Here is a 20,953-nt window from a genome sequence, read left to right on the forward strand (position 1 = left end):
GATATAAAAGTGTAAAGTTTGGTGTGTGTGTGGGATCAGAATATAGATATTAATAAAAGGTTAAAGTTTGGTGTGTGTGTTCAGAATATAGATATTAAAAGTGTAAAGTTTGGTGTGTGATCAGAATATAGATATTAATAAAAGTGTAAAGTTTGGTGTGTGTAATCAGAATTTAGACTGAATAAAAGTGTAAAGTTTGGTTTGGTGATCAGAATATAGATGGGAATAAAAGTGTAAAGTTTGGTGTGTGTGATCAGAATATAGATGGGAATAAAAGCGTAAAGTTTGGTGTGTGTGATCAGAATATAGACAGAATAAAAGTGTAAAGTTTGGTGTGTGATCAGAATATAGATATTAATAAAAGTGTAAAGTTTGGTGTGTGTGATCAGAATATAGGTATTAATAAAAGTGTAAAGTTTGGTGTTTGTGTGTGTGATCAGAATATAGATATTAATAAAAGTGTAAAGTTTGGAGTATGAGATTTTAATAAAGGTGTAAAGTTTGGTGTGTGTGATCAGAATATAGGTATTAATAAAAGTGTAAAGTTTGGTGTGTGTGATCAGAATATAGATATTAAAAGTGTAAAGTTTGGTGTGTGTGATCAGAATATAGATATTAATAAAAGTGTAAAGTTTGGTGTGTGATCAGAATATAGATATTAATAAAAGTGTAAAGTTTGGTGTGTGTGATCAGAATTTAGACTGAATAAAAGTGTAAAGTTTGGTGTGTGATCAGAATATAGATATTAATAAAAGTGTAAAGTTTGGTGTGTGTGATCAGAATATAGATATAAAAGTGTAAAGTTTGGTGTGTGTGTGGGATCAGAATATAGATATTAATAAAAGGTTAAAGTTTGGTGTGTGTGTTCAGAATATAGATATTAAAAGTGTAAAGTTTGGTGTGTGTGATCAGAATATAGATATTAATAAAAGTGTAAAGTTTGGTGTGTGATCAGAATATAGATATTAATAAAAGTGTAAAGTTTGGTGTGTGATCAGAATATAGATATTAATAAAAGTGTAAAGTTTGGTGTGTGTAATCAGAATTTAGACTGAATAAAAGTGTAAAGTTTGGTGTGAGTGATCAGAATATAGATTTTAATAAAAGTGTAAAGTTTGGAGTATGAGATTTTAATAAAGGTGTAAAGTTTGGTGTGTGTGATCAGAATATAGGTATTAATAAAAGTGTAAAGTTTGGTGTGTGTGATCAGAATATAGATATTAAAAGTGTAAAGTTTGGTGTGTGTGATCAGAATATAGATATTAATAAAAGTGTAAAGTTTGGTGTGTGATCAGAATATAGATATTAAAAGTGTAAAGTTTAGTGTGTGTGATCAGATTATAGATATTAATAAAAGTGTAAAGTTTGGTGTGTGTGATCAGAATATAGATATTAATAAAAGTGTAAAGTTTGGTGTGTGTGATCAGAATTTAGACTGAATAAAAGTGTAAAGTTTGGTGTGAGTGATCAGAATATAGATATTAATAAAAGTGTAAAGTTTGGTGTGTGTGATCAGAATATAGATATTAATAAAAGTGTAAAGTTTGGTGTGTGATCAGAATATAGATATTAATAAAAGTGTAAAGTTTGGTGTGTGTGATCAGAATATAGATATTAATAAAAGTGTAAAGTTTGGTGTGTGATCAGAATATAGATATTAATAAAAGTGTAAAGTTTGGTGTGTGTGATCAGAATTTAGACTGAATAAAAGTGTAAAGTTTGGTGTGAGTGATCAGAATATAGATATTAATAAAAGTGTAAAGTTTGGTGTGTGTGATCAGAATATAGATATAAAAGTGTAAAGTTTGGTGTGTGTGTGGGATCAGAATATAGATATTAATAAAAGGTTAAAGTTTGGTGTGTGTGTTCAGAATATAGATATTAAAAGTGTAAAGTTTGGTGTGTGTGATCAGAATATAGATATTAATAAAAGTGTAAAGTTTGGTGTGTGATCAGAATATAGATATTAATAAAAGTGTAAAGTTTGGTGTGTGTAATCAGAATTTAGACTGAATAAAAGTGTAAAGTTTGGTGTGAGTGATCAGAATATAGATTTTAATAAAAGTGTAAAGTTTGGTTTGGTGATCAGAATATAGATGGGAATAAAAGTGTAAAGTTTGGTGTGTGTGATCAGAATATAGATGGGAATAAAAGCGTAAAGTTTGGTGTGTGTGATCAGAATATAGACAGAATAAAAGTGTAAAGTTTGGTGTGTGATCAGAATATAGATATTAATAAAAGTGTAAAGTTTGGTGTGTGTGATCAGAATATAGGTATTAATAAAAGTGTAAAGTTTGGTGTTTGTGTGTGTGATCAGAATATAGATATTAATAAAAGTGTAAAGTTTGGAGTATGAGATTTTAATAAAGGTGTAAAGTTTGGTGTGTGTGATCAGAATATAGGTATTAATAAAAGTGTAAAGTTTGGTGTGTGTGATCAGAATATAGATATTAAAAGTGTAAAGTTTGGTGTGTGTGATCAGAATATAGATATTAATAAAAGTGTAAAGTTTGGTGTGTGATCAGAATATAGATATTAATAAAAGTGTAAAGTTTGGTGTGTGTGATCAGAATTTAGACTGAATAAAAGTGTAAAGTTTGGTGTGAGTGATCAGAATATAGATATTAATAAAAGTGTAAAGTTTGGTGTGTGTGATCAGAATATAGATATAAAAGTGTAAAGTTTGGTGTGTGTGTGGGATCAGAATATAGATATAAAAGTGTAAAGTTTGGTGTGTGTGTGGGATCAGAATATAGATATTAACTAGACAGTAAAGTTCGTCGAGACAAACTTTGAGGCTGGCTTGACAAAGCCTGTTGGTAATAGTTTATTTAGTTTAAAAACAGTTTGAAAAAGTATAAGTAGCATGTTATTAGCATGATTCTAGCATGCATTAGCATGATTCTAGCATGGATTAGCATGCTATTAGCATGAGTGTAGTACAAATTAGCATTTTATTAGCATGATTCTAGTATAAATTAGCATGTTATTAGCATGCTTCTAGCATGAATTAGCATGTTACTAGCATGATTCTAGAATAAATTAGCATGTCACTAGCATGATTCTAGTATGAATTAGCATGCTACTAGCATGATTCTAGCATGAATTAGCATGTTACTAGTATGATTCTAGCATGATTCTAGCATGAATTAGCCTGTTACTATCATGAATCTAGTATGAATTAGCAGGTTATTAGCATGATTCTAGCATGAATTAGCATGATTCTAGTATGATTTAGCATGTCACTAGAATGATTCTAGCAAGAATTAGCATGTTACTCGCATGATTCTAGCATGAATTAGCATGTTATTAGCATGATTATAGTATGAATTAGCATGTTACTAGCATGATTCTAGCATGAATTAGCATGCTACTAGTATGATTCTAGCATGAATTAGCATGTTACTAGCATGATTCTAGCATGCATTAGCATGTTACTAGCATGATTCTAGTATGAAGTAGCCTGTTACTATCATGAATCTAGTATGAATTAGCAGGTTATTAGCATGATTCTAGCATGAATTAGCATGATTCTAGTATGAATTAGCATGTTACTAGAATGATTCTAGCATGAATTAGCATGTTACTCGCATGATTCTAGTATGAATTAGCATGTTATAAGCATGATTATAGTATGAATTAACATGTTACTAGCATGATTCTAGCGTGAATTAGCATGTTATTAGCATGATTTTAGCATGCATTAGCATGTTACTAACATGATTCTAGTATGAATTAGCATGTTATTAGCATGATTCTAGTATAAATTAGCATGTTACTAGCATGATTCTAGTATGAATTAGCATGTCACATAGCATGCTTAGGTGGTTGCTAGGGTATTCTGAGTGGTTGCTAGGCAGTTGCTAGGGTGTCCTGAGTGGTTGCTAGGTGGTTGCTAAGATGTTGCTAGGTGGTTGCTAGGGTGTTCTGAGTGGTTGCTAGTTGGTTGCTAAGGCATTGCTAGGCGGTTGCTAGGGTGTTCTGAGTGGTTGCTAGGTTGTTGCTAGGCAGTTGCTAGGGTGCTCTGATTGGTTGCTAGGTGGTTGCTTAGGTCTTGCTAGGCGGTTGCTAGGGTGTTCTGTGTGGTTGCTAAGATGTTGCTAGGTGGTTGCTAGGGTGTTCTGAGTGGTTGCTAAGGTGTTGCTAGGCGGTTGCTAGGGTGTTCTAAGTGGTTGCTAGGTTGTTGCTAAGGTGTTGCTAGGTGGTTGCTAGGGTGTTCTGAGTGGTTGCTGGGTGGTTGCTAAGGTGTTGGTAGGTGGTTGCTAAGGAGTCCTAAGTGGTTGCTAGGCGGTTGCTAAGGTGTTGCTAGGTGGTTGCTAGGGTATTCTGAGTGGTTGCTAAGGCGTTGCTAGGCGGTTGCTAGGGTGTCCTGAGTGGTTGCTAGGTGGTTGCTAAGGTGTTGCTAGGTTGTTGCTAGGGTGTCCTGAGTGGTTGCTTGGTGGTTGCTAAGGCGTTGCTAGGCGGTTGCTAGGGTGTTCTGACTGGTTGCTAGGTCGTTGCTAAGGTGTTGCTAGGCGGTTGCTAAGGTGTCCCAAGTGGTTGCTAGGTGGTTGCTAAGGTGTTGCTATGTGGTTGCTAGGGTATTCTGAGTGGTTGCTAAGGCGTTGCTAGGCGGTTGCTAGGGTGTCCTGAGTGGTCGCTAGGCCCTTACTAAGGCATTACTAGGCCGTTGCTAGGTGGTTGCTAGGCGGTTGCTAGGGTAATTTGGGTGGTTGCTAGGCAGTTGCTAGGGTACCCTGGCTGGTTACTAGGCAAGCCTCACATACATGCTTGATAAAACATTTATACTTAGTAAGCATTTCTAGCAAGTTACAGTACTTGGCTAGTCAATATTAGCATGTAGCTAATCACTGCTAGCATGTGTAGCATATAGGAAGTTCTGTTTGCTAGCATGAGTCAAACGAGCCAATCTCCAAGTCTCTACGATGTTCTGATGCTGGGATATAGCTGTTGATGAATGGTTGCTAGGGTACTCTGTTTTGTTGCTATGGGCAAGGTTACAGAGTGAACTTGAATGTGGTTGGCTGTCTAAGTCAAATGAACCAACCCCCATGTCTCTATGACACTGCTATGCAAAGATATGCATCTTGGCCTATTTTAATGAAAGTCTATGGAATCAATTTGGGGGCGTGGCTTGTGAGCTTCATTATCATATTGAGATGCTCATTGGTTGTCTGAGTCAGATGAGCCATCCCCCAAGTCAATAGGACACTGCTAAGCAAAGATATGCATGTAGGCCAGTTATTAACACGAGTCTAGTATGAATTAGCATGTTACTAGCATGATTCTAGTACAAATTAGCATGTCATTAGCATGTTTCCAGTATGAGTTAGCATGTCAGTAGCATGATTAGCATATGAGTAGCATGTTGCTAGCATGATTGGCATGTCATTAGCATGTTAGAATTATAAGCATTTAATAGCACAGCTAATTACAGTCTATAGGACAGTTGCTAGGGTGCAGTATGTGGTAGTTAGGGGTGTGGCTAGAAAGTTAAAAGGCCATCAGTGATTGGCTGCTGGCTAGACTCAGTTAAATGAGCTCAGCCATTAGTCTGTATGACAGTCTGATGCAGAGTTATGAGCTCACAAAGTTTGATCCCATGTAAAGTCAATGAGAGTCTTTTGTAATGGAAGTCTACGGGACAGTTGCTAGGGTGCAGTATGTGGTAGTTAGGGGTGTGGCTAGAAAGTTAAAAGCTCATCAGTTATTGGTAGTTTGGTAGTCTGAGTTAAATGAGCTCAGCCATTAGTCTCTATGACAGTCTGATGCAGAGTTATGAGCTCACAAAGTTTGATCCCATGTTAAGTCAATGAGAGTCTTTTGAATGGAAGTCTACGGGACAGTTGCTAGGGTGCAGTATGTGGTAGTTAGGGGTGTGTCTAGAAAGTTAAAAGCTCATCAGTTATTGGCAGTTTGGTAGTCGGAGTTAAATGAGCTCAGCCATTAGTCTGTATGACAGTCTGATGCAGAGTTATGAGCTCATAAAGTTTGATCCCATGTTAAGTCAATGAGAGTCTTTTGAATAGAAGTCTATGGGACAGTTACTAGGGTCAAAAAGTGGTTGCTAGGGCGTGGCTAGAAAGTTTAAAGGTGATCAGTCATTGGCAGTTTGATAGTCTGAGTTAAATGAGCCCAGTTAGAAGTCTGTGCGACAGTCTGACGCAGAGTTATGAGCTCACAAAGTTTGATCCAATGTTAAGCCTATGGGATTTTTTCGACAGTCCCGGGACGTTTTTCGGAAAACCGAAAGTCGGATCAGTCTGAGGAGATATAGCAACACGAGTCAGAATAGTTTGGAGGTCTGGAGCGAGTTTGGTGGTAATAGCTTGAAAGCTCTAGGAGGAGATAGAGTTAGAAATTTAGTCTCAGAAGAAGAATAATAAAAAAAAAATAACTAGACAGTAAAGTTCGTCGAGACAAACTTTGAGGCTGGCTTGACAAAGCCTGTTGGTAATAGTTTATTTAGTTTAAAAACATTTTGAAAAAGTATAAGTAGCATGTTATTAGCATGATTCTAGCATGCATTAGCATGATTCTAGCATGGATTAGCATGTTATTAGCATGAGTGTAGTACAAATTAGCATTTTATTTGCATGATTCTAGTATAAATTAGCATGTTATTAGCATGCTTCTAGCATGAATTAGCATGTTTCTAGCATGATTCTAGAATAAATTAGCATGTCACTAGCATGATTCCAGTATGAATTAGCATGCTACTAGCATGATTCTAGTATGAATTAGCATGTTACTAGCATGATTCTAGCATGAATTAGCATGTTACTAGTATGATTCTAGCATGAATTAGCATGTTACTAGCATGATTCTAGCATGCATTAGCATGTTACTAGCATGATTCTAGTATGAATTAGCCTGTTACTATCATGAATCTAGTATGAATTAGCAGGTTATTAGCATGATTCTAGCATGAATTAGCATGATTCTAGTATGAATTAGCATGTTACTAGAATGATTCTAGCATGAATTAGCATGTTACTCGCATGATTCTAGCATGAATTAGCATGTTATTAGCATGATTATAGTATGAATTAGCATGTTACTAACATGATTCTAGCATGAATTAGCATGTTACTAGTATGGTTCTAGCATGAATTAGCATGTTACTAGCATGATTCTAGCATGCATTAGCATGTTACTAGCATGATTCTAGTATGAATTAGCCTGTTACTATCATGAATCTAGTATGAATTAGCAGGTTATTAGCATGATTGTAGCATGAATTAGCATGATTCTAATATGAATTAGCATGTTACTAGAATGATTCTAGCATGAATTAGCATGTTACTCGCATGATTCTAGCATGAATTAGCATGTTATTAGCATGATTATAGTATGAATTAGCATGTTACTAGCATGATTCTAGCGTGAATTAGCATGTTATTAGTATGATTCTAGCATGCATTAGCATGTTACTAGCATGATTCTAGTATGAATTAGCATGTTATTAGCATGATTGTAGTATGAATTAGCATGTTACTAGCATGATTGTAGTATGAATTAGCATGTCACATAGCATGCTTAGGTGGTTGCTAGGGTATTCTGAGTGGTTGCTAAGTCGTTGCTAGGCAGTTGCTAGGGTGTCCTGAGTGGTTGCTAGGTGGTTGCTAAGATGTTGCTAGGCGGTTGCTAGGGTGTTGCTAGGTGGTTGCTATGGTGTTCTGAGTGGTTGCTAGGTGGTTGCTAAGGCATTGCTAGGCGGTTGCTAGGGTGTTCTGAGTGGTTGATAGGTTGTTGCTAGGCAGTTGCTAGGGTGCTCTGATTGGTTGCTAGGCGGTTGCTAAGGTCTTGCTAGGCGGTTGCTAGGGTGTTCTGTGTGGTTGCTAAGATGTTGCTAGGTGGTTGCTAGGGTGTTCTGAGTGGTTGCTAAGGTGTTGCTAGGCGGTTGCTAGGGTGTTCTAAGTGGTTGCTAGGTTGTTGCTAAGGTGTTGCTAGGTGGTTGCTAGGATGTTCTGAGTGGTTGCTAGGTGGTTGCTAAGGTGTTGCTAGGCGGTTGCTAAGGTGTCCCAAGTGGTTGCTAGGTGGTTGCTAATGTGTTGCTAGGTGGTTGCTAGGGTATTCTGAGTGGTTGCTAAGGCGTTGCTAGGCGGTTGCTAGGGTGTCCAGAGTGGTCGCTAGGCCCTTACTAAGGCATTACTAGGCCGTTGCTAGGTGGTTGCTAGGCGGTTGCTAGGGTAATTTGGGTGGTTGCTAGGCAGTTGCTAGGGTACCCTGGGTGGTTACTAGGCAAGCCCCACATACATGCTTGATAAAACATTTATACTTAGTAAGCATTTCTAGCAAGTTACAGTACTTGGCTAGTCAATATTAGCATGTAGCTAATCACTGCTAGCATGTGTAGCATATAGGAAGTTCCGTTTGCTAGCATGAGTCAAACAAGCCAATCCCCAAGTCTCTACGATGTTCCGATGCTGGGATATAGCTGTTGATGAATGGTTGTTAGGGTACTCTGTTTTGTTGCTATGGGCGAGGTTACAGAGTGAACTTGAATGTGGTTGGCTGTCTAAGTCAAATGAACCAACTCCCATGTCTCTATGACACTGCTATGCAAAGATATGCATCTTGGCCTATTTTAATGGAAGTCTATGGAATCAATTTGGGGGCGTGGCTTGTGAGCTTCATTATCATATTGAGATGCTCATTGGTTGTGTGAGTCAGATGAGCCATCCCCCAAGTCAATAGGACACTGCTAAGCAAAGATATGCATGTAGGCCAGTTATTAACGTGAGACTAGTATGAATTAGCATGTTACTAGCATAATTCTAGTACAAATTAGCATGTCATTAGCATGTTTCCAGTATGAGTTAGCATGTCATTAGCATGATTAGCATATGAGTAGCATGTTGCTAGCATGATTGGCATGTCATTAGCATGTTAGAATTATAAGCATTTAATAGCACAGCTAATTACAGTCTATAGGACAGTTGCTAGGGTGCAGTATGTGGTAGTTAGGGGTGTGGCTAGAAAGTTAAAAGGCCATCAGTGATTGGCTGCTGGCTAGACTGAGTTAAATGAGCTCAGCCATTAGTCTCTATGACAGTCTGATGCAGAGTTATGAGCTCACAAAGTTTGATCCCATGTTAAGTCAATGAGAGTCTTTTGTAATGGAAGTCTACGGGACAGTTGCTAGGGTGCAGTATGTGGTAGTTAGGGGTGTGGCTAGAAAGTTAAAAGCTCATCAGTTATTGGCAGTTTGGTAGTCTGAGTTAAATGAGCTCAGCCATTAGTCTGTAGGACAGTCTGATGCAGAGTTATGAGCTCACAAAGTTTGATCCCATGTTAAGTCAATGAGAGTCTTTTGAATAGAAGTCTATGGGACAGTTACTAGGGTCAAAAAGTGGTTGCTAGGGCGTGGCTAGAAAGTTTAAAGGTGATCAGTCATTGGCAGTTTGATAGTCTGAGTTAAATGAGCCCAGTTAGAAGTCTGTGTGACAGTCTGACGCAGAGTTATGAGCTCACAAAGTTTGATCCAATGTTAAGCCTATGGGATTTTTCCGACAGTCCCGGGACGTTTTTCGGAAAACCGAAAGTCGGATCAGTCTGAGGAGATATAGCAACACGAGTCAGAATAGTTTGGAGGTCTGGAGCGAGTTTGGTGGTAATAGCTCAAAAGCTCTAGGAGGAGATAGAGTCAGAAATTTAGTCTCAGAAGAATAATAAAAAATATAATAATAAGTTTAAATAGCATTTCAGTAGTCTGGCTTTGACAAGCCAGCCTTATAATAAGTTTAAATAGCATTTCAGTAGTCTGGCTTTGACAAGCCAGCCTAATAAAAGGTTAAAGTTTGGTGTGTGTGTTCAGAATATAGATATTAAAAGTGTAAAGTTTGGTGTGTGTGATCAGAATATAGATATTAATAAAAGTGTAAAGTTTGGTGTGTGATCAGAATATAGATATTAATAAAAGTGTAAAGTTTGGTGTGTGATCAGAATATAGATATTAATAAAAGTGTAAAGTTTGGTGTGTGTAATCAGAATTTAGACTGAATAAAAGTGTAAAGTTTGGTGTGAGTGATCAGAATATAGATTTTAATAAAAGTGTAAAGTTTGGTGTGTGTGATCAGAATATAGATGGGAATAAAAGTGTAAAGTTTGGTGTGTGTGATCATAATATAGACAGAATAAAAGTGTAAAGTTTGGTGTGTGTGATCAGAATATAGATGGGAATAAAAGTGTAAAGTTTGGTGTGTGTGATCAGAATATAGACAGAATAAAAGTGTAAAGTTTGGTGTGTGTGATCAGAATATAGATGGGAATAAAAGTGTAAAGTTTGGTGTGTGTGATCAGAATATAGACAGAATAAAAGTGTAAAGTTTGGTGTGTGTGATCAGAATATAGATGGGAATAAAAGTGTAAAGTTTGGTGTGTGTGATGAGAATATAGATGGGAATAAAAGTGTAAAGTTTGTTGTGTGTGATCAGAATATAGATGGGAATAAAAGTGTAAAGTTTGGTGTGTGTGATCAGAATATAGATGGGAATAAAAGTGTCAAGTTTGGTGTGTGTCAGCGCTGCTAAAAAAGACATTTCTGACTCAAACACACTGTCTTTAAGAATATATTTTGTAACTGAGATGTACAAAGTAATAAAGTGCAATTAAAAAAACATTCAGGTGTGTGTTTGCCACTAGCCTGGAAGAACACATGTTACTGTATGGAAGTAAAGTAGTCTGGTGTATGAAATACTAGGGGTTTGCTTGTAGAACTCCCTGTGTTACTCTGTGTCTATGTGTGTGTGTGTGTGTGTGTGTGTGTGTGTGTGTGTGTGTGTGTGTGTGTGAGTGTGTGTGTGTGTGTGTGTGTGAATATGAATGTTTGTGTGTAGGCGGTAAATAATGCATCTGTGTTCATCCTCCGCACTGGGATGTAGTCAGGCTTTCCTCACAACCGGATGAGGAAGATAAAAGAGCATCTGGGGTGTGTATGTGTGTGTGTGTGTATGTGTGTCTATAAATCTACGTCAGATCTCAGCGTGTGCTTTCACTGCTCTTCCTGAGGTGTTTCACATCTTTGTGTGGATGTGCTTTATTGTTTAAAGTGAAATTGTTATACATATACTTTTTTATAACTTCATATGGAAGTCTTGTTGTGTGTGTGTGTGTGTGTGTGTGGTGTTATGTAAGGTGTGTGCTGATTGCTTGCATGATATTAGCTGTATGTTATTAACCTGGGGAAAACCTTTCAACATTTGAGTTCTGAAGAGACATTCAGTGCTAGCTTCTCTGAGATATTATTGCAGTTCTTAATAAGTTTGTCACCTCACAGCAAGAAGGTTGCATGTCCGAGCCTTGGCTGGGTCAGTTGGTGTTTCTGTGTGGAGTTTGCATGTTCTCCCATTGTTCACGTGGGTTCCCTACGGGTGCTCCGGTTTCCCCCACATTCCAAACACATCCGCTACAGCTGAATTGATCAGCTAAATTGGCTGTAGTATACAAGTTTGAATGGGAGTGTATGGGTGTTTCCCAGTGTTGGGTTGCAGCTAGAAGGGCATCTGCTGCGTAAAACATATGCTGGATAAGTTGGCGGTTCATTCCGCTGTGTCGATCCCAGATTAATAAAGGGACTAAGCTGAAAAGAAAATGAGTGAATGAACGTTAAAGCTTTAGTTTTGTTGTCATTTGTATTATTCTTTGTCTACTGACCCAGCCGGGACTCAAACCAGCGACCTTCTTGCTGTGAGGCCACAGTATTAACCGCTGAGCCACCGTGCTGCCCAATCTGATTATTTTTTTAAGACCAATCAGTATATTTTCTGTTAAGGTTGTTATAATATTTGACCCTTGCAAAGCACACCTCTTTGTGTGTGTGTGTGTGTGTACAGGTTTGTGTTTGTATTTTGCAGATGAATGCATGACGCAAATGAATCCCTTGCTTACACACTTGTACCCTTTATACAGACTTACCTTTCACATCTCTGTCTCTCTTGTGTATTTTCTGTCACGGCTTTTATTCTACTTGACCCCTGTGATTAGTAATTAGTGTTTGTTTATTTATTAGGGGTGTAACGGCACATCAAATATACATCAATATTAGGAATTTCTGTTCCATGTTAGGTTGCATGGTGGCTCAGTGGTTAGCACTGTGGACTCACGGCAAGATGGTTGCTGGTTCGAGTCCCGGCTGGCTTTTCTGTGTGGAGTTTGCATGTCCTCCCCATGTTGATGTGTGTTTCCTCCGGGTGCTCCGGTTTCCCCAACAGTCCAAACACATGCACTATAGGGGAATTGATGAACTAAATTTGCCATGGTGTATAAGTGTGAATGCAAGAGTGTCTGTTGTCCAGTACTGGGTTGCAGCTGGAAGGGCATCTGCTCCGTAAAACATGCTGGATAAGTTGGTGGTTCATTCCACTGTGGCGACCCTTAATTAATAAAGGGACTTAGCCGAAGGAATATGAATGAATTTTCCATGTCATCTTTAAAGTGTTTAATATAATACTGAACCCCTTAACTGTCACCATACAACTAGTGGCTTGATTTTCAGCACATGTTTAATTTAATATATTTATTTATTTATTTGCAGCACAAATTTAATTTAATATATTTATTTATTTATTTTCAGCACATGTTTAATTAATTAATTTATTTATTTTCAGCACATATTTAATGTATTTATTTTTGTCTAATTAACCTTTGAACAGTGTGAACTACTGTTCAGCTTCCTCTTACTACTCCTCATCCTGTTTGAGCTGGAAGTGAAGCTCAGTGTGTGAAAGTGATGGAGTAAAGGTGCGGGTCAGTAGGACAGAGGTGCATATAAACAAACACATGTAGGAAAGTTCTATATAGGCTGCAGGACATATTTAAAAATAATGAGATGTGCAGTATTGGTGTTGAGGGTCACAATAACAATTTTTTCTTACATTTTATCAGCATTTTTAAAAATCATTTGTTCATGTACACTGAAAAAAGTGTTGCATGCAGAACTGTTGCACACAATTTATTTGTGTTGAATTTAAACAAACAAATTAAATCGAATAATGATCAAATAATTCAATAATGAATAATGAGTAAATCCAAGGGATCATCTTTGAATAATTTTTTTCAGTGTAAGGATCACACTAAAATATTTTGCCAAGCTATTTTTTTCTAATTAAAAACAACAACAAACAATATGCAAGGTGCAAACATTTAGGGCTCTATTTTGACGATCCATGAGCCAAGCGCAGGGTGCAGGCCGCAAACGCATTAAGGGCTAGTCAGAATCCACTTTCGCTATTTTAAGGATGGAAAAATTGGCTTTGCTCCGTGACGCATGGTCTAAAGCTGCGGTCACACTGGGCTTTTCCTCCCATAGACTTCCATTCATACGCACGCGAATGCGTCAGACCGCACGGAGGCAAGCAGTTAGCTGGTAGTGCAAAATGAAATAGAAGCCATTGGCGGCGTCATACTACCCCATAGCGTCCGTTTAAAAGATGAAATGCAGCCATATGTAGCTCTGGGTACATAATTCATGCTCTCCTGAAATGTATACGGGGGTACGTTTTCACAATGAGCCTGTGTTGCAAAACACCTGATAACTTAAAAGTAAATAATAACAAAAATTAAAACAATGACTTAAATTGAATTTAAGGTAAAGACAAATGACATGACAACAGTTCAAATGATTGAAAGTGGAAAAAAGTTCAAAAGTAAAGCAGAATAATTAACAAATGTTGAATTATTAGACAATAATGCACTCCAGAGACATAAAGGCTGTGCATTATTTACAAATAACTCATTGACAAAACAGAGGGTGACACGATGGCTCAGTGCTTAGCATTGTGACATCACAGCAAGAAGGTCACTAGTTTGAGTCTCGGCTGGGCAAGTTGGCATTTCTCTGTGGAGTTTGCATGTTCTCCCTGTGTTGGAGTGGGTTTCCTAGGGGTGCTCCGGTTTCCCCCTCAGTCCAAACACATGCGCTATGTAGGGGACTTGGTGTACTAAATTGGCTGTAGTGTGTGTTTGTGTGTGTATGGGTGTTTCCCAGTACTGGGTTGCAGCTGGAAGGGCATCTGCTGTGTAAAACATATGCTGGAAAAGTTGGCGGTTCATTCCGCTGTAGCGACCCCTGATGAATAAAGGGACTAAGCCTAAGGAAAGTGAATGAATGAGTATACAAAACAGATTTCACATTAGGATTGGCACAATTTATATGCATTGAACCCCTGAACTTTTAATACACTTCTAAACTCTTCAACTTTGCGCAAAATCGAGTGTTCAGCCAAAAAAAAAAAAACTAAATAATTGATTGTGTATTGCTCTTCTTGTATACGCATACTCTTTCCTGCTGTAACAATACGGATCCGTGACTTCCAGCCTGCTCTGGCGGATACAGTATATACATTATTCTGTGCGTTTCAGACACATGTATGTAAAGTCAGACTGTAAAAACCAAACATCCACATCAGACCAAACACACACTCGATGTTGTGATGAGACTCTATAGTGTGGAGATTAACCTTTGCCCTTCAGCAAGTGCACTATATAGTGTAACATACAAAAAACACGCTGCAGGGAATGTAAATAATGTACATTTACAGGATATTTCAGCCAAACACTCTGTGAACAATGGAGAATGAACAATAGGGAGATTTACTGTGGTGAGGTGCTAAAATTATCACTAGTGGACTTCAAAAATATCCATAAATGAGCAGTTTTCTGTATTTTATGATTCATGTTTTTATTTTTTCCCATTTATTTCTGCTTTTTAATTGCATTATGGGAGTTTGATCTTTCTTGCAACAACCTTTAACCTTGAAAAGTGTGAAACAGTCACTGTTGTGAACGTTTTAATGGCTTAAAGTGCTAACACATTTTCTGTTATTTTACACTTAAAATAGTTTGGTTAAAAATACTCCAACATTTAACCCAACTATAGGTTATTATAGCACCTTCATAACTATGGGTCATTTTAACCCAATGTATTGGATTATATAATTTATCCCAATGCATTGGCTTACTTTGATTAAATATGAATTTTTCTATGCTGGTATTACTATTACTACTATTTATTTTATGAATAAAATAAACAAAAAATTTTATAAAACTCAAAAAAAATAAAAAAAAATAAAACTCATATTTTATGAGTAAATAAATAAATGTCTCCGCTGTTTCCTAAAGGAGAGAATGACGGCCGAATATCCCAAATTTGTGTATCATTTCTTCAAAAAAAAAAAAAAACTGTAGAGATGAACAGGTAGGTAGAGAAAGCGTTTTATCCATTTCATATAGACCGGCTATGAAGTATGCATTTGCATCATCAATAATTAAAACTGCTGGTGAAATGGATATAAAAAACACAACATGGAGAGGTAATTTGTTAAAAAAAAAAACATATATTATTGCACTAGACCTTAAACTTTATAACACAAAAACAGCATTACGCACACATATTAATACAGCGGTTTTGTATCCGTTAAATCAGTTGACCCAACTGATTGAGTTATACTATAAATAACAAAATAAAGGTTATAAATAACCCAACAAAGCACCAAATATTTAACCCAACTGATTGTTATATGCTATATAACATAATAAACGTTATAAATAACCCAACAAAGCACCAACTATTTAACCCAACTGGTTGAGTTATGAATAAATAACAAAATAAAGGTTATAAATAACCCAACAAAGCACCAAATATTTAACCCAACTGATTGTTATATACTATATAACATAATAAACGTTATAAATAACCCAACAAAGCACCAACTATTTAACCCAACTGGTTGAGTTATGAATAAATAACCAAATAAAGGTTAAAAATAACCCAACAAAGCACCAAATATTTAACCCAACTGGTTGAGTTATTAATAAATAACCAAATAAAGGTTAAAAATAACCCAACAAAGCACCAAATTTTTAACCCAACTGGTTGAGTTATTTATAAATAACATAATAAAGGTTAAAAATAACCCAACAAAGTACCAAATATTTAACCCAACTGGCTGAGTTATTAATAAATAACCTAATAAAGGTTAACAATAACCCAACAAAGCACCAAATATTTGACCCAACTGGTTGAGTTATTAATAAATAACCTAATAAAGGTTAAAAATAACTCAACAAAGCACCAAATATTTAACCCAACTGGCCGAGTTAGTAATAAATAACCCAATAAAGGTTAAAACAACCCAACAAAGCACCAAATATTTAACCCAACTGGCCGAGTTATTAATAAATAACCCAATAAAGGTTAAAACAACCCAACAAAGCACCAAATATTTAACCCAACTGATTGTTATATGCTATATAACATAATAAACGTTATAAATAACCCAACAAAGCACCAACTATTTAACCCAACTGGTTGAGTTATGAATAAATAACAAAATAAAGGTTATAAATAACCCAACAAAGCACCAAATATTTAACCCAACTGATTGTTATATACTATATAACATAATAAACGTTATAAATAACCCAACAAAGCACCAACTATTTAACCCAACTGGTTGAGTTATGAATAAATAACCAAATAAAGGTTAAAAATAACCCAACAAAGCACCAAATATTTAACCCAACTGGTTGAGTTATTAATAAATAACCAAATAAAGGTTAAAAATAACCCAACAAAGCACCAAATTTTTAACCCAACTGGTTGAGTTATTTATAAATAACATAATAAAGGTTAAAAATAACCCAACAAAGTACCAAATATTTAACCCAACTGGCTGAGTTATTAATAAATAACCTAATAAAGGTTAACAATAACCCAACAAAGCACCAAATATTTGACCCAACTGGTTGAGTTATTAATAAATAACCTAATAAAGGTTAAAAATAACTCAACAAAGCACCAAATATTTAACCCAACTGGCCGAGTTAGTAATAAATAACCCAATAAAGGTTAAAACAACCCAACAAAGCACCAAATATTTAACCCAACTGGCCGAGTTATTAATAAATAACCCAATAAAGGTTAAAACAACCCAACAAAGCACCAAATATTTAACCCAACTGGCCGAGTTATTAATAAATAACCCAATAAAGGTTAAAACAACCCAACAAAGCACCAAATATTTAACCCAACTGGCCGAGTTATTAATAAATAACCCAATAAAGGTTAAAACAACCCAACAAAGCACCAAATATTTAACCCAACTGGCCGAGTTATCAATAAATAACCCAATAAAGGTTAAAACAACCCAACAAAGCACCAAATATTTAACCCAACTGGTTGAGTTATTAATAACGAACCTAATAAAGGTTAAAATAACCCAACAAAGCACCAAATATTTAACGCAACTGGTTGAGTTATTAATAAATAACCTAATAAAGGTTAAAAATAACCCAACAAAGCACCAAATATTTGACTCAACTGGTTGAGTTATTAATAAATAACCTAATAAAGGTTAAAAATAACCCAACAAAGCACCAAATATTTGACTCAACTGGTTGAGTTATTAATAAATAACCTAATAAAGGTTAAAAATAACTCAACAAAGCACCAAATATTTAACCCAACTGGCCTAGTTAGTAATAAATAACCCAATAAAGGTTAAAACAACCCAACAAAGCACCAAATATTTAACCCAACTGGCCGAGTTATTAATAAATAACCCAATAAAGGTTAAAACAACCCAACAAAGCACCAAATATTTAGCCCAAATGGCCGAGTTATTAATAAATAACCCAATAAAGGTTAAAACAACCCAACAAAGCACCAAATATTTAACCCAACTGGCCGAGTTATTAATAAATAACCCAATAAAGGTTAAAACAACCCAACAAAGCACCAAATATTTAGCCCAAATGGCCGAGTTATTAATAAATAACCCAATAAAGGTTAAAACAACCCAACAAAGCACCAAATATTTAACCCAACTGGCCGAGTTATTAATAAATAACCCAATAAAGGTTAAAACAACCCAACAAAGCACCAAATATTTAACCCAAATGGCCGAGTTATTAATAAATAACCCAATAAACACTGTAAAAAATGTTACCTAGATCTAACTTATAAAAAGTGAGGCAAGTGGCTGCATCGGACGTTTTAGGTTGATTCAACTTCCAGCCTTTTTTAAGTATTTTAAACACTAAAACATTGCTTAAAACAAATGCAATAAAATTAAGTTGAGACAACTAATATTTCTAAAATTACTTAAATTAGATAAACTTACTTTTTTTGTTAAACTTAACTTACTTATACATTGCTATATGTTGACTGTACTTATTTTAATTAAGTATTATGAACTTAATGATCTAAATAAAATTAACCATGCATATGTCATTTAAAACGAATTTAATTGACTTCTGGCTGTAACCTCAGAAAATAAATCTTCGTTTCTATATTGTAAGCACAATATACACTAGTAAAAACAGATAAACAGACTTTCCTGTCAATAACAATTAAATAAGAATGGGAAGATGGATTAAAGACCATAACATGTATTCAATATCAATCGATGTTCCTTTTAATAGTGACTACAAAATAGGCCATTAATGTGGCTACACGTACACAATACAGAAATAATAACATTAACAATATCCAGATCCTATTGAGAAATCATCTAAGGCAACTCAGTGAGGAGATTTGCATATTTTGATGAAGATTTAGGATGCATAATGTCCAGTCCCACAAAGAGTCTCTGATATATCTCAAATGTATACAGTTTTGATGGATACTTGAAGTCGAGAACATCGGTAAGTCCAAACAGGAGCCATCATGCATTTGACAGGTTTGGCAAACCTCTGACAGTCCTATGATAATCCAAACTGTGTTGGGCTGATGAAAATTTTTCCTGTGGGCAGCCGCATGCACCTCTGATTCCTCACAACTCTATTGGTAGAGACAAAAAGAAACAGGAGTTTAGGTGGTTAATACCAAACAACATTAAATAGCTAAATACTAAATAGGAAATAACTACAAGTGAAGTTACAAAAGTGCAGTGAGAATGATGCATGGATGAAACACCTTAGTTTATCAGTTAAAAATTACCTTAGTTAAAATTACCTAACTTTTATTTAAAAAATAAAAAAAGGTTATACAGGTTATTGTGTAATTACATTATTCCAGGTGGTTTTAGTTATCAAATTTTAAAGAAAACTGTGATTTTACTCAGTGTAACAGTGTATGTCATTGTGTTTTCCTGTCAATCAAAGAATTATTAAAATTTAGGTATTACATTTTTAGTTTATTTTGGCAACTTATAAAGCATAAGAATGTGTATGTAATTTAGATATTAAAACTGTTTGAAAATGGCTATATGAAAATTATAGAATACAAATTCTATAATTTAATTGTCATCTTCATTTTGCACCAAACTTTGCACGTCATAATACAAATTTTATTAAATAAATACATTGCCATTTTACATATTACATTAAGGCTTACATTAAATTTTTGCTAAAGCTACAATTAATTGACTTTTTCTTCAAATTTAATGTGACTGGCAAATGACAGTTCAGTGATTCAGAGTTATCAGTTAGCTTTATTGAAAGACTGACAAATAATAAGAAACTGCATTAGGATATTTTTTTTACTGTTTTTACTGTTGCACACATAAAAAAATCTTCAGATATCAAATGTAAGTTAATTCTATGGAGCCCACTATTGTTTGCCAATTTTACCAATGTTTTACTTACCTGCAAATAATTATAGCTGTAATTGTATCTAATGTTTTTCTTACCTGGATGTGGATCTTCAAACTTCACAGGTAACAAAATCACTTTGGTATCTATAGACCAAGAACATGCATTTTAGAATGAGGTGCATACAATTAAAATGGTTCTGTAAACATCAGTAGTAAATGTAATTTAAGTTAAAATAAATTGTAAATCTGTAATTTATTCACTATGCAGCATTAAAAAAACTTATGGACTAAATCTCTAAAACACAAACTTTAAGTTATACTTTCTCTTACGTTAAACACACACTACTTAACTGTTGCATACGTTTCAGCATTTAATATCCATCCTTAATGTGCTGCTATAACTTAGGTGAGCTAACTTTAGCTAAGTTAGCGCTAACAAACTGAACCCCCACACCCCGACCGCCCACCAGTGACCTTGTTAATCGGTTCTGTAACGTTAGTTATACCTACTAGGTGTTTTAAAACTACTTTCACTATTTTTTCTCAATAATATCACTTTTAATCGTTAGCATAAACTAGCGTTGGTAAGCGTTAGCCAACTCAGCTTTCCATGTGAGAGCAGTCTAACTGTTAACATACCTGAGGCTACAGTACAATTTACAAAGCTAAAACCTCACCTGCCTAGCGAAGACAGCAGTTTTGCATGACTTTACAAATATTATTCGGCTACATTTGCAACTTACCGTGTTAATCAGATCCGCTGCTGGGAGCAGTTAATGTCGACCATTGCAGAAGCTGCGTCTGCCTGCTAAATCCCGGGCAATGAAAAAGGAGTCACGCCAAACTATTAAAATCACGTTTTATGAACACCTGCCCACATCGACAGCTGCTCTAATAAATTGTCTGTGTCAACTCACTTTTATAACATTTATTCTACACAATAACCACGTACAAAAATCTACTCAAATAAATTGCATTAGTTTTGTTCAAAATATACAGTTATATTAAAACTGATATATTTTAAGTAAAGAGGAAGCAAATTTTATTTTTTGGTATAAAACAAATAAAATTAACTAGATTGCAATTATTTGAAGTAGATGGAACCAACTTTGTGAGTGTAGCACTTTTTACAGTGAAGGTTAAAACAACCGAACAAAGCACCAAATATTTAACCCAACTGGTTGAGTTATTAATAAATAACCCAATAAAGGTTATAATAACCCTACAAAGCACCAAATATGTTTAACTCAATCATTGGGTTAAAAACATAAATCAACATTTTTTAGTGTGTGCACGCTTATTTCTCTAGATATTATTTCTTGTACATCATATTATTATTTCAAACGACTAAAATGTCAATAAAATTCACTGTGTTAAACTGTAGAGTTGAATTGTCAGTATCAAAAGTGGACAGA

The 20,953-nt window shown here is 35.4% G+C and overlaps 2 long non-coding RNA genes across 2 annotated transcripts in view; one reads left to right on the forward strand and one right to left on the reverse strand.

Annotated features, from left to right (window-relative positions):
- Positions 1-20,953, reverse strand: part of LOC147843785 (uncharacterized) — an 83,713-nt gene that overhangs the window by 32,489 nt on the left and 30,271 nt on the right. The gene's annotated exons all lie outside the window — the stretch shown is intronic.
- The window catches only part of LOC147843787 (uncharacterized), a 62,002-nt gene that overhangs the window by 9,862 nt on the left and 31,187 nt on the right, over positions 1-20,953 (forward strand). The gene's annotated exons all lie outside the window — the stretch shown is intronic.

The sequence above is a fragment of the Danio rerio genome, chromosome 5, assembly GCF_052040795.2.
Source record: "Danio rerio strain M-AB ecotype USA chromosome 5, GRCz13ab, whole genome shotgun sequence".
Taxonomy (NCBI): Eukaryota; Metazoa; Chordata; class Actinopteri; order Cypriniformes; family Danionidae; genus Danio; species Danio rerio.